General features: G+C 36.1%; 2 protein-coding genes across 25 annotated transcripts in view; one reads left to right on the top strand and one right to left on the bottom strand.

The window, feature by feature from the left end:
• The window catches only part of LOC123528430 (ectopic P granules protein 5 homolog), a 307,990-nt gene that overhangs the window by 77,517 nt on the left and 215,599 nt on the right, over positions 1-14,874 (bottom strand). The gene's annotated exons all lie outside the window — the stretch shown is intronic.
• Positions 13,589-14,874, top strand: part of LOC123528557 (protein polybromo-1-like) — a 100,475-nt gene continuing 99,189 nt past the window's right edge. For all 21 annotated transcript variants that reach the window (XM_053522079.1, XM_053522071.1, XM_053522074.1 and 18 more), the window contains exon 1: positions 13,589-13,685. The gene's annotated coding sequence lies outside the window, so the exon portion shown is untranslated. The remainder of the gene's footprint in view (positions 13,686-14,874) is intronic.

The following is a 14,874-nucleotide window of genomic DNA, read 5'->3' as shown; positions in this document are numbered from 1 at the left end:
CCGCCTTGGAATGGTAAGTGCCTAAAGACATACCACAGTGGCTGCAAAAGTCTATAGAACCTCAGTTATTTTGACATGAAAGCAAGCGGCATAAACCATCTGCGTGCTGTGAGTTTCGTTTTGGGAGGCTGCGTTTTTTTTTTTTGGAACATGGCATTCCCTGTTTGATATTCATCATTGTTTTTTTTTTTCAATTGCAACTTGAGATTAGTAGGTGTCAGTGGGCATTTGATCCTCTATATGTCATTCAACAGAGAGGGGTAGTAGGACTTGAAGATAAATTGTATAAAAAATGAATGGGTTAAAAAACGAAGACAAATATCAAACAGAGAATGCCACGTACCACAATCGCAGCCTCCCCAAAACGAAACCTACAGCACGCAGACGTGCACACCACAAACACACACACACATACACGCGCACACACACAAAGCCAACACACGAGGACAAAACGAACAAACAAAGGAACACACACACATACACAAAGCCTACACAAGAGGACAAAACGAACAAACAAAGGAACACAGTGGGGCACCGCCTTGGAATGGTCAGTGGCAAAAACACCACTGGGGAGCTTAAACCGGTTTATGGTGCGCACCCAACCTCATTCTTACACCCACCATGTTCCAAAGACACGGGACAGTGTATATGTACTCAATGCCTTTTCAGAAGACAGAGCAACAAGAGAAACACCCTTAAGGGCCCGACGAAACAGGCCAGAAGACAGATATCAAAACAGTTCAGTCCTGGTAGGATTTAAAAACTGCTTATCATAGAGTCCTCCCCCTCTTTCGTCAGACACAATCAAAGAGGGAAGCGTAGTGTCCAACTGTAAATGGGTTGAACACTAAACATGCGGTATGTCTCAAAACAGTTGGGTTATAACTAGGGATGGGAACGAATGTTCGAATATTCGAATATTCGAAAATCGGTCGAATATTCGAATATGAAAATCAAATTCGAATATTCGTAAATTATTGTATTTTTTCTTTTTTAAATAAGTATCATTGATTTTGGGCAATATGAGCATGCTAATTCTACAGAATAAAACCATGTCATGTTAGGTTATCATGTATCAAAAGATGTCCAATTAACAAGAAAATAGCAATGCATAATTGGCAGGGGCCATCGTTACTTATTAACAGTTTGCAACAGGCGTCAATGTGTCAGATGCATGTCAAAAGATGTCCAATTATCAAGAAAATTGCAATGCATAATTACCTGGGGTTATCGCTACGGATTAACAGTTTGTATTAGGCGTAAATGTGATATCTTTTTATCTTTTGTTCATTTTTATTGGCGCCTGTTTTGTGTAACAAGTTGTAGAATTTATTTTTTCGAAAACAATACCAAACTTGTAGATATTGTCGATCTTTTCACAATATTTTGTACGACGTTTCAAACAATCTGCAGAATCGGTTTTCATCCGCAATCGGCCGTATTCGAATTAAATTTTGAAGTAGTTAATAATAAAATCAAGAAAAACGTATGATTGATGCACAAGTTCATGTTGAAGGAGGTTTAAGTCTGCCTTACTTGCATTTTACACGACGATTTTTACACGCCGATTGAAATTTTTCAAAATGGCGGCGGTAATACAACAGCGCGTCACGTGTTTAAATGGGACGACCTGCTATTTTTATATAAAATTGCGACGGTCTAAATTATAATCATTTTGATTTTTTTGTATCATTTTGAAGCTAAAACACTGAATTAGTTAAATATGTTCATGATTATACTGACCGAATCGTGAAATAAAACGCTAGGATCGGCGGGTTTTGCTATGTAGGATCGGGTTACCCGAAACAAACATTTTTTGGGCCTTATTTACGATTATCCACGCTTTAAACAAATGAATACGTTATGTATATGCCAATCACTTAATAAGAATTTAAAGCTTCCATTAAAACTAACCGAATATTCGAATATATTCGAATATGGCAAACCGAATATTCGAATATTGATTTCAGTATTCGTTCCCATCCCTAGTTATAACCTCTTTTAATAAAACGTTTTATATTTTTACTAAATACATTTGGAAAATTACCATGACCCAAGATCTTACGAAGTTTGTAAACCACATCCCCATAAAAAACGGGTTTAGAAATACCTTCTCGCAGAAGTGTCTTTAAATTACTATTGAATTTTAAAACTAAATCAGAATTACGATAGTAATATTTAGCAAAATATTTACGCAATTTGTAATAACGGTAGCCTTGCTGAAGAAGTTCTATATAAAGCCTATATAAAATCGCTATTTTTTGGGTGTCGGACATGTTAACTTAATAAAAGATAATAAAATCTATAAGAAGATCCTTTGGAAGCACAGAATGCAATCAAACAAAATAATAGCAGACTCGGTTTGAATGAGTGTGTTCATGAGAGTTAATGGAAAGTGCAACATCCCCCAAACCACTAGCACCGGCTTAAGCGGGAATCACATTTTAATTGCCATTTTTAAATTTTTGGGTATGTGACAGAGTCATTTATTATAATGGAATCCTATGGAAATGCCGTTTTCAAGGGCAGCTAACTCTTTTTCAATAGTGGTAAATAGTAACCTATGACTTTTATTGCATACCTTTGTTTCTTAGATGATTGTCCTTCAAAATCCAAAGAAATTCTCTTATTGGGAAAAAATCGCCCATCTCATATACAGAGACTTTAGCGTACGCCTTTAAACATCCTTAATATTCATAAATGGGTTGGATCAATATTTTCACCCCTAGCAAATTGCTGGTATCCAATATCAGCTGCAAAGAATTAGGCAAAAATAATAAAGTACCTTGCCTAAAGACATACGGCAGTGGCTACAAAAGGCTATAGAACCTCAGCTATTTTGATGTGAAAGCAAGCGGCATTAACCATGACCTTCCATGATTCGACACACACTTTTCAAGCATATTCACAGGCTCATTTTAATAATAAATACGTCATTTAAATATTTTTGACTGTATGTTTTTTCAAGGGATTTTATGAGGAAAGGCTCTGGTACGATTGGAAGGTGTTTCAAGGTTATTTGTCTAACTTGTCGGGGAAAAGTATCAACAAATCAAGTACGCATTTATTTATAGAAACAAATAATTTGTTCACAATGTAATCTTTAAAAAGTTAAACTCCAGGATACTTTGCTGACTTTGGCTGTAGAAGTTATTTTGTAGGTGTATTATTTGATGTACCTCCTTGCTTGCCTTTTCTACATTTTCGACATACATAATTACATAATCATTCTTGATAGATCTTGCAGAAAAAAATGAGACTTTTCATGTGTCATATTTTAAATTTTCCTTTACACTTAAAAAGTGTGTTGTTTTTTTCAGGATCGTTGTCACCACAGCTACAACTGTCCGAAACGAAAACAATCGGGTGGCGAAAATACGTGACATTCCATTTCAATCATGTTAGAGCGTTTGTCAGTTTCTGATACTTTATTCAATAAAGGTTAATGCATCCGTGTGTTTTTAAATATTTGATTTACAAAAACATATAGTATAACAGCAAATCATCAAGAGCCATGTTATAAAAATCGCAACCGTTTTTTTTTTTCAAACATTTGTTTGATTTCATTGGCAGAAACACCTTTGTATGCCAGTACTTTCTCTGGATAAAAAATCATTTCAGCTGATAATTTTCCAATTGTTAGTTTTTGCAAGGAATTGGTATCGGGAACAAGGCCAATATACCGTCTCATGGGACAGCTAGAAAAACTGGGTCGGCAATTCATCTTTCTTGTGTAATGGCTGAATATATCACTAAAGAATGCAAAGAAAATGCAAACATTGTCACCACCATTTTAGATTTAGTGTCTAGGGATAATTCGCGGTTGTTACTAAAATGAGGGCGACAGGTTTTTATTAAGGTCGGCCGTGAGACTGGAAACACACCTATTAACAAATTAAAGGATAGTGCAATCCTTAAGAACCTAAAACGCATGTACTCAATGCCTTGCAACAAGGAAAACACCCTTAAGGGCCCGACAAAACAGGCCAGAAGACAGTTCGTTTCGTAAAACATTAATATGATGTAGGCGTCAAATAATGGTAATATTGTTAGCCGCTTTGTCTGCTGGAACTAAAAAACAAGGCTAAATAGCAAACAGGGAATACCATGTTCCAAAAATGCAGCCTCCCAGAAAAAGAAACTCACAGCACTCAGATGTGCACACTACCAACACACACACACACACACACGCACGCACGCACACGCACACGCACACGCACACACACACGCACACGCACACACACACACAAAGCAAAACGAACAAATAAAGGAACAAAGTGTGGCACCGCCTTGGAACGGTCAGTGGCAAAAACACCACTGGGAGCTTAAACTGGTTTATAGTACGCACCCAACCTCACTCTTACCTCCGCCATGTTTCAAAGACACGGGACATTGTAAATAAATGTAATTCCCGCCAGCTGAATCTCTAACACATGCAATGGAAACAAAAAGGCATGGCATGTAAAACAAAAATGTTGCTGTATAATCATATAAAAGGCAAACCTTAAGAACCAAAAACGTATGTACTCAATGCCTTTGCAGAAGACAGAGCGTCAAGAGAAACACCCTTCAGGGCCCGGCGAAACAGGCCAGAAGAGAGTAATCAAAACAGTTCAGTCCAGGAGGGATTTTAAAACTCGTCAGACACAATCAAAGAGGGAAGCGTAGTGTCCAACTGTAAACGGGTTGAACACTAAACATGCGGTATGTCTCAAAACAGTTGGATCGTAACCTCTTTTAACAAGGCAATCTGAAAGATAGCTATATCCCCCGCCATTGTTATGGATAGTGAAAGGGTTTATGGTATTGGTTGGAACCATTAAACAATCGAGTTGTGACCTTGCCCTTAAACTGCCAGGGGAGTATTTTGAATTCTGCACATTGTCTTGATAAGGGGAATATTACAGCCAAGTCATATTGGATTCCTTCAAGGGGTTTAGGAGATACAGAGTAGACATAAAATGGAAGACTAAAACATTTGACCTTGAGTTGTGACCTTGACCTTGAGCCAACATGGCTGACTCGTGAATTCTGCACATCGTCTTGATGAGGTGATTAATTGGCCCAAGTTTCATGAAAATCCTTCAATACGTTTAGGAGATACAGAGCGGACACAAAATGGAAGGCTCAAACATTTGACACTGAGTTGTGACCTTGACCTTAAGCCGACATGGCTGACTCGTGAGTTCTGTACATCGTCTTGATGAGGTGATCACTTTACCAAAGTTTCTAGAAATTCCTTCAATGGGTTTAGGAGATACAGAACGGACACGAAATGGAAGGCTCAAATATTTGACCCCCGAGTTGTGACATTGACCTTGAGCCGACATGGCTCACTCATGAGTTTTGCACATCGTCTTTATGAGGTGATCATTTGACCAAAGTTTCATGAAAATTCTTCAAGGGGTTTAGGAGATACAGAGCGGAAACAAAATGGAAGGCTCAAACATTTGACCTTGACCTGTGACCTTGACCTTAAGCCGACATGGCTGACTAATAAGTTCTGCACATTGTCTTGATAAGGCGATCATTTGACCCAAGTTTCATGATAATCCTTGAATGGGTTTAGGAGATATAGAGCTGACACAAAATTGAAGGCTGAAACATTTGCCCTCAAGTTGTGACCTTGACCTTGAGCCGACATGGCTCACTCATAAGTTCTGCACATTGTCCTGATGAGGTTATCATTTGACCAAAGTTTTATGATTATCCTCGAAGGAGTTTAGGAGACACAGAGCGGAAACAAAATGGAAGGCTCAAACATTTGACCTTGACCTGTGACTTTGACCTTAAGCCGACATGGCTGACTAATAAGTTCTGCACATTGTCCTGCTAAGCTGAAGATTTGACCAAAGTTCTAGAATTATCTTTAAATAGTCTTATGAGATATAAAGCGGGCACAAATTTGAAGGGTCAAACCTTTGACCTCCAGTTGCGACCTTTACCTTGAGCCAACATGGCTGACTCATAAGTTCTTCACATCGTCTTGATAAGGCGATCATTTGACCCAAGTTTCATGATAATCCTTGAATGGGTTTAGGAGATATAGAGCTGACACAAAATTGAAGGCTGAAACATTTGCCCTCAAGTTGTGACCTTGACTTTGAGCCGACATGGCTCCCTCATAAGTTCTGCACATTGTCCTGATGAGGTTATCATTTGACCAAAGTTTTATGATTATCCTCGAAGGAGTTTAGGAGACACAGAGCGGACACGAAATGGAAGGCTCAAACATTTGACCTTGAGTTGTGACCATGACCTTGAGCCGACATGGCTGACTCATGGGTTTTGCACATCGTCTTGATGAGGGAATCATTTGACCAAAATTTCATGAAAATCCTTCAAGCGGTTTAGGAGATACAGAGCGGACACAAAATGTTACGGACGGACAGACTGAAGGACGGACGGAGATCATTCCTATAACACCCTCGACCCCCCCACCCCCACTCGTGGCGGGGGATAAATAAAACGTTTTATAATTTTGCCAAATACAGTTACCATGACCCAAGATCTTACGAAGTTTGTAAACCACATCCCTATAAAATAGAAAAAGTGGAAACTCCACAGGTCGCTCAACACAACAAAAACGAAAATGTTGCAGACTCGGTTTGATTGAGCATGTTCATGGACGGTAGTGGAAATGCATGCTACCGTCCACGCCCTCTAGCCCCGGGTTGAGCAGAACTCAACATTTACACATGCTAAAAGTCGAAAAAATTTTTTTTAGAGACATCCGCAGATGTGATCATACGGCGGTGCACATGGAACCTTCAATGCTACACTAGTGTGTAATTCCATGAAAAGCGGCTTTTGGTCCTCAGTTAAAATAATGGGTTTGCCCTAAACGAGAAAACAATGAGCTGAACTAAACAAACTGGAATTTAGAAAGGGGATCTGAGGTTATGGAGCCTGATATCACAGGAACTGTCAAAAGACAAAATTAAAAAGCAGGCACCATATCCAAGGGGTGATTAAACAACATCCAAAGCTATGAAAGCGGGAGTATTGGAACCACCCAGGCCGAAATGTTCCTGCTGAGAAACTAAACAGTACTAGTAACACGACATAAAAGTCGTGCTGAACGATCTGAGAAGATCGAAATATAACAGCCCTGATTGAATGTACGGTGAGACTTTTTACGGCCGCCACACGGCACAAACAACGCTGCTGTGATAATAAAATAGAATCAAAGCACTGAAAGTATTGGAGGATCGATTGTCTTTGAACAACACAGATTGTACAAGATTTTGACGATTAGCATTTATCATTTATCAATTAACATTAGCTATTTGACATTGACGGAATCGGTTACCTAGCCAATGATTGACGGAATCGGTTACCTAGCCACTGCCTTCTCCGCACGTAAAAATACGACTGTTTAATACATACTCCTCGTCAATCATTTCTCGAAACATATTTATTAGCCTCTGATCTGTTATCCATAAGCTATACTCTGTGTACATATGAATTAAAATACTGCAAGTAACTTAAGACAGAGCCCTTTGCAATATTTTGCGTGACCGATAAAACCATAACCCGCCATCAGTATTAGCCCGTAATTGCATTCATGAATACTTTTGACCGTTTAACTGAACTTGATGCTTTTAAGCATTAAGAAACAAATTATTGTTTGATTTACTAGTACGTAATATATTTTTCAAAAAATAAAACAACATTTCTATACAAATTTCCAAAATGAAGGTCTGTAAAGCCAGCGGAAGATGTAGACCCTGAAATAATTTCTGCTCCGTTTAGAAAACGTTTCAGCACTTTATAAAAGTGTTATCTAATCCAGTCCATATCTGACCATCCTTGGACCAATATCTCTTTTTTATAGCATAGATATCGTAATATGATGTCAGAACCATTATAGTTTTGCTCACTGGTTTTAAGTCGGACCGATATCATGTCTAGGTCCGATATCGATCAGGTATCAAACCGTCTATCCGTCACTGGGGATACTCCGTCTTTTACGCAGTTCACTGTTATTGACAAAAAAACTCATCAACGTTGAAATCGGCATGCCAAACAGGTTACATTTATAACATAATTTTATTTAAGTTACATTTCTTACGACATCTGGCCAATACTTGACCTTTGTTGTTTTTGATGTGTTTTACATATATGAATGGTTAGGTACTGACTGAGGGGATTTTTAATCATATCATATACACATAACACTATGCCTAATCGTTAGGGAAAAATGGTGTGGGTCATATTTTTATATCGGGCAGACATAGCGCCTACCCGCCAATATTCCGACTGCCGTCAGTCCAATATAGGCATGCAAACTGAATGACACATCTATGAATTAGGCGCGGAGAATAATCAATAGTAAAGTGTAACAATACTAACATGCTGTTCAAAGTGAACCTTTGATTTAAAAGTAACGTGTAATGTTCCTAGCGCCGTCATTTCATTACTATATCAACATTTTGATGGAATACATATACATTTGTATGTAAACGCTAACTGACGGAATGAATAATTAAGAAAAAACAAAAGAAAACATCTATAAAATCGAACAAATATTTCTCATTCACAATATTTACAACTCACAACTTTCCCGTGTCTCGCTATGCTATGCTAATATAATCGTAAATGTATTAGCCAGAATCCAAAATAGTCGTAAATATATTAGCCAATAAATCTATTTATATCTTCGGCGTTTGTCCGGTGACCTAGTTTTCGCGCATTAATATATTACTGCAGTCAGAAACAAAAAACAACAGAAATGTATATTATACTGACTGAAAAATACGTTAAAATTGACGTTCGATAGCTGAAAATACCGTCGTGGCAAACTAATTATATTTTGATGGTTAAATAAATGTATGGCACGGAACTATTTGTTTGTACCTACGGCACTACTTTTGTTCGGTCTGCAGTAAGGAAATTTCTACATTGTTAACTTTGGATCGTGAGACAATCGATCCAAAAAGTGGAAACTCCACAGGTCGCTCAACACAACAAAAACGAAAATGTTGCAGGCTCGGTTTGATTGAGCCTGTTCATGGACGGTAGTGGAAATAGGTTTTGAAATATCTTGAAGTGTCTTTAAATTACTATTGAATTTTAAAACCAAATCAGAATTACGATAGCAAAATTGAGCAAAATATTTACGCAATTTGTAGTAATGGTAGCCTCGCTGAAGAAGTTAACTTGTAATATAGTCATTACGTTCATTAAAATCCTCGACATGACAACACACTCCGACAAACCGAATTAATTGAGAAATATATACCCCATAAGATGTAGCCCGAGATACATCCCCATCCAAATAGGGAAAATTTACAATAATAAAATTTAATTTTTTTCCCATTGTCATAAATTTTGGTATATATAATATTGTCATAAATAGAGAGATGTTTATCTAACATTGAAGCATCAGTATCCGAATTGTTAGTTTTATTTAACTGAAGCTCCCTAGGATAAATAGTATCCACCAATTGACCAAAAAACGGATTATCCATGTTAAGAATACCATCCAGATAGCGTGATGTATAATTAAGTGCAGTTATAATGTCCGTCTGCGTATCTGGAGAAATGCTCAGCATAAAGTCTCCTTCATAGCAATATAAAAACAAATCTGCGACAAGGGGTGTACAGTTTGTTTCCTACTTGTTTATGTAATTTAGGAAACCAGTACATGGTTGGAAGTTTAATTTGTTGATTATCTATACGGACTTTCAAATTAGAAACTTCAGTGATGTGACCAGTGACCTTTTTCTTCAACAGAATGATTCAATGTATAAGCTTCAGAGCTATTTAGCTCATTTTGTAAAAGTAATGCATTCAGTCTGACACTTTTACAAATTTCACAGAAAACATTGAATTGTTTGATTTTGACACAAATAGTATCAAATGCTTTCGCAAAATCCAAATTTATGCATAAACTGAGTAACACAAGAACAAGGATGAATATCCCAAACCATGTTGTTGTTTTGTAAAAAGTTCAAAGGTTTCCATACGTTCATAACGACATCACGAACAAACGATTCCAGAACTTTTCATAAAATAACTGTTAAACTTACTGGTCTGTAATTCGCAGATAGGTGTTTATCCCCCTTCTTAAAAATAGGTGTTATTTGAGCCTTTTTCCAGGTAACTGGTAAAACCCCAGTCTCTAAAGAAGTTGCAAAAAGCTTGGAAATAGTGTCGCTAATCTCAGTACTGCATTCCTTCAAAAACAAAGGGTGAATTTAATCCACGCCTGTACATTTATTAGTTTTTAAAGTGTCTGATTTTTTTTACAAGAGATACATTGATATTAATACTGATTAGCGGGCCAATGAACCCCCTATCTTCAAGTACTGGAACATAATCCAGATCCTCATCGGTAAAAACACTAGAAAAAAACGAGTTCAAAAGTTCTGCCTTCTGTCGGTCAGAGGTTGATAATGATCCTTCTTCTGTTCTCAAGTCGCTTATACCACTACGGACCTGGAATCCCTATAACATTAAGTGGGATATTATATGTTTTATAAAGTACCACCATTTTTTCAATTTTACAAAATTTCAGAAATGCTTAAATATTGGGTGAAGAAAATGCCCTATAAAATTAAAACGAGTTCGGTGACCTGTGTTTTTTCTTCTCTTGTTTGTCTTGGAAATTAATGTTCTTCAAGCTCACAGGGTATGAAAAAATTCTTAACGTTAGAAAAAACTCGTTCCTACATCCTTAAGTGATTGTAAGAAGCATATCCAGTCTATTAAAATCCTAACAGAAAGTGCGTACCAGTAAAGTGCATTCTAGCCGGTAAGGTATAATTGGTTTTAACTGTTCTTAAAATAGGGTCGCTCAAAGTATCAAGACCTCTGGGACAATACACCCTTGGACTTTACTCCTCCAGGTCTTTACACCCTAGGACTTTACACCTCCCTTATTTATATACTATAGATATCTATTGTGTAGGCAATAATAATTATTGATTATTCAAGTTATAATTGATTCGATTAAATAGAAAGTGTTTGTCACACTTATAATTGATAATTAAAAGCTAGGCTTGTAGCTATGTGCAATATTAATCTACTGATGATGGTAAATTAAATACATTGAAATACATTGATTTTTTTAAAGAAATAAAAGTTACTTGTGCATTTTTTGTAGACTCTCAACATAAAATATTTAGCTTAATCATTGACATTTCCCAAATAGATTTTAATTCTTTTTTTAAATGTTTTAAGAATGAATCCTGGTTCAAAATTTTGTCAGGTTCAGATATGTTTTTTTTCAGATTTATTTATTATTACAGTATTCTAATTAACAACTCATTTTTAAACATACTGTGAATTTTAATTGATCACCTTAGAATTAATTGTCAAATATTGCGAAGGAAGAAACATTATACATTAAAAATGATAATTAAAAAGTGTTCGTCAATTCATTTTGTGTCAGTCATTCCATTTTACAAAATAATATTGATAATTTTTTTTAATGTATTATGAAATGTATTAATGTGAAAGATAAAATACATATATTTAAGACACCATTTTTCTGTTTAAAATGGATCTCATTGCTTCATGATTTATATTGTCCAAGATAGAAGAATCAATTCTTAACAATAATGTTGTCTTAAATACATATGTATATTATCTTTCACTTTCCTGTGAAATTCCAATCCAAGCAAGTGTCACTGTTTGATAGTAATGGCACAATTGTGCATCATTTCTCACATTCCAGAGATGCTAGTAATGTCTAGCAATTAATTAATTTCAACAATATTATCATTGAAAAACTTGAAGAAGGAAAAGAACAAATTCGAAGATATATCACTTTTTTAATTTTCATAATTTATAATTACATTCTCATGTAACTCTGTTACAAATTAACATATAAGAATGTATTTTATTATAGTTTCAGTTTTAGATTAATTGGAAATCAGCTTAAACCTTTGACCATTCGCACAATCATATAATAAGGATGGCCAAGATATCACAAAATATACAGTTGTAACAAATATAAGTTCTAAATATATCTGTAAGCGTTTTATTTCTTAAATGCATTAGCATAATATACATATTTAGAAGATAATATCCTAGTGAATTATATATATAATACTTTATGTGTCTAATTAGCAATCAATTCATGCCTTGAATATTTTCAGTCATCTTTATTTCTGATAAGTTACTTAGCCATATACTCGGCTGGACCATACACACGGCTGATTCCTTGAAGGAACTTGGTTGCACTCAGTTCCTTTTTTTATATTGATCCCAAAGCTCGAATCTTTTTCACAATGTCTAGTTTGGCGACGCTCTTGTCTCCCAACACCATGGTCAACTAGTTCATTGCTGTCGATCTCGGCGTCAAAGGCCTGTTTCCGCAGAGCTGGCACCATTCGGTAGAAGGATAGTGACCGGTACCCACAATCACTGTTTAGACGGTTATGCCAATCTGAAAGGGAGATAAATGAAATTATAATAATGTATTTAAAAGTATTGAATAGTTAATAGAATTTGATTAAAAAGAGATTGTTGATCTAAACATTCATTGCTTATAATGCACTTGTATATTCCCTGTGTGATGTATTATATATATTCTAATAAATTGTTGGGCGACCTGTGGAGTTTCCACTTTTTCTATTTTACTAATGATACTTAGTTCTTAAGAATGTCAGTATTATCTAAGACTGTAAATACAATGTATTTATAATTTAAGTGTAATTCAAATTGTTATTTGTAATTATTGCTATGCTTGATGCTATATTTAAAAGTTGTTCTTCTTAGGTGTAGTAGGTCTAAAACAAATCATTTTCTTTGGCCTTGCATTTAAATATATTGAACTGCTTAAGATTGCTTAGTTATTACCTTCAACATCATTGTTTGTGCGGATCCTATACTTGAAGACAAACCAGCTCTCAATGGGAAATCACTCTTACTCTATCCACTGTTGTCTGATGTAACGGACAAGCTCCTTCTGTTGCTCATTGTTAGCACTTACTGCTAGACTGTTGAATGTTGTTGCGATTGTGATTGCTCTGCAGGAATGGTAGAACAAGGAGTTTATGGATCCAATCCCAGACTGACTTGCGCTTCATGTAGGCTGGACCGAGCCCAATAGTTTGAACATGACGCCACACAGACTGTGCCCAGTGGAATGTGCATCCCTTGATCTGCAACCCCGGAAAAACGTACCATAGCCTTTTATTAAAAATCTCATATGGCATAACTTAATAAAATATTTATTATTTTTGCTATTTTGTACACTTAAGACATTTTTGAATTGTTTTTTCTGCAATTTTTAACAGACTGTTGTAATGCGACGAAACTTGAAATAACAATTAACCACAGTAAACCATATTTTCAGAAGTAAAAAATGAACCAGTTTCTTATTTCAGTAAATAATAAAATGGAAATCTTTAAAAGGCTTCATTTTTTTTTTATTTTCACCCATATATGTTATACCTCATGTTGTCATGTAGTATTTATTTCACAAAGAGACGGTAAATAAACTTTAAATTTACCTTTTTTACTTTTTATCTCTCCATACCGTATACGGAAGCTGTGGAAAAATTAGTAGCAGTGCCTGACCTATCGATACGACACCGACCTTGTTTTATTTCCCAGAGGAAGTATCATTGTACTACGACACCGGAAAGGAATATGGCGGCCAATGTGAAGTTTTAGAAAGAATTGGATTGTTTCAAGCATTTTTAGGAGAACTGAACATTAAATTACCCAACGTACGTAATAGTATTATGCCAATTACATGTATTCGTCAGATGCATAATAGATGTACACACTTAGTAATCGGATTGAACATCAAATCTTGAAAATAAAACGTAGCGTTATCTTCTTTGTTTTCCAAACATCGATTTTTCATCGATTTTATGAGAACGTACAATATGTTAAAGCGTTGCACTAAGTAGTCTTTCAAGTGAAATATGGCAGTTTATTTATCTTTGACAGGATTGTCCTTGCATTGCCTCTTGTGCATATATCAGTTTGTAGTGCTGCAGATATATGACACTGGGCATTTTTTTTTATGAGTATATGTGGCTGTTTATGTACCAGTCCAGATATGTATATCTCTTACTGCTATATTCGTGTTACATCTGGTCTCACGGTATTTGATTTTTGCGAGAACAGCAAAGTGCAGCACTCACTACTGGAAACAGATTTGATCTACATTGAAAGCTCTTTACGTTTCACACCCTATTCAGGGGTGTGGAATTCCTATGTCCGACTTGTCCGACTCGGGACTTTTTGACGGCGGACAAGTGGGTTTTCACATTCCGTTTGTCCGCGGACAAGCACAAATCTTCTGGTTTGAAATGAAAAAGGAAAGAATAATTTAGAAACGCTGAACAGTACTTCAAGTTTATGGAGTTTATAAAAGAATTTGACATACGAAACAGATGTTTCACCAGCCGAGCGGCCTCTCGACTTCTCAAGTTTTGGGAAAACCAAACTGCGTCTAAATTTAGCATTTCTTTCTCTGTATTCTGATTGGTTCCCTGTTATGAACTCGTGTGAATTTTGCACACGATAACTCGGCGAAAAGAAACCGGAAACGTAAATAAATATCAAAATGTTTTGGACAAATTCGTTGTTACAACTTCGTCTGCCAACAAAAATGGAAGTCAACAGTCAAAGCACAAAGCGATCGCTATTACGAGTCAGGAAGTATGATGTTTTCTGACAGTCAGAAAGTTTCGTGCTTTCTCACCTGGCTTCGCATGGCATGATGGGCAGTCTTTTAGGCCTTGTGGACAAACAAAAACTAAAGTGTCAAAAGCTTTTTTTTTTGAAACAGCTAATACACTTTATTATGTTTGCTTTTGTAACTACTTGTAGATTATTGTTCAAAATAAAGAATTATTTGCATGCTTAAATGTTGAAAATCTGGGCAAGTAAGTTTTGACTGCGGAC

The sequence above is a fragment of the Mercenaria mercenaria genome, chromosome 13, assembly GCF_021730395.1.
Source record: "Mercenaria mercenaria strain notata chromosome 13, MADL_Memer_1, whole genome shotgun sequence".
NCBI classification, from domain to species: Eukaryota; Metazoa; Mollusca; class Bivalvia; order Venerida; family Veneridae; genus Mercenaria; species Mercenaria mercenaria.
The sequence above is the reverse complement of the archived record's forward strand: the minus strand, read 5'-3'. Positions and strand labels throughout refer to the sequence as shown.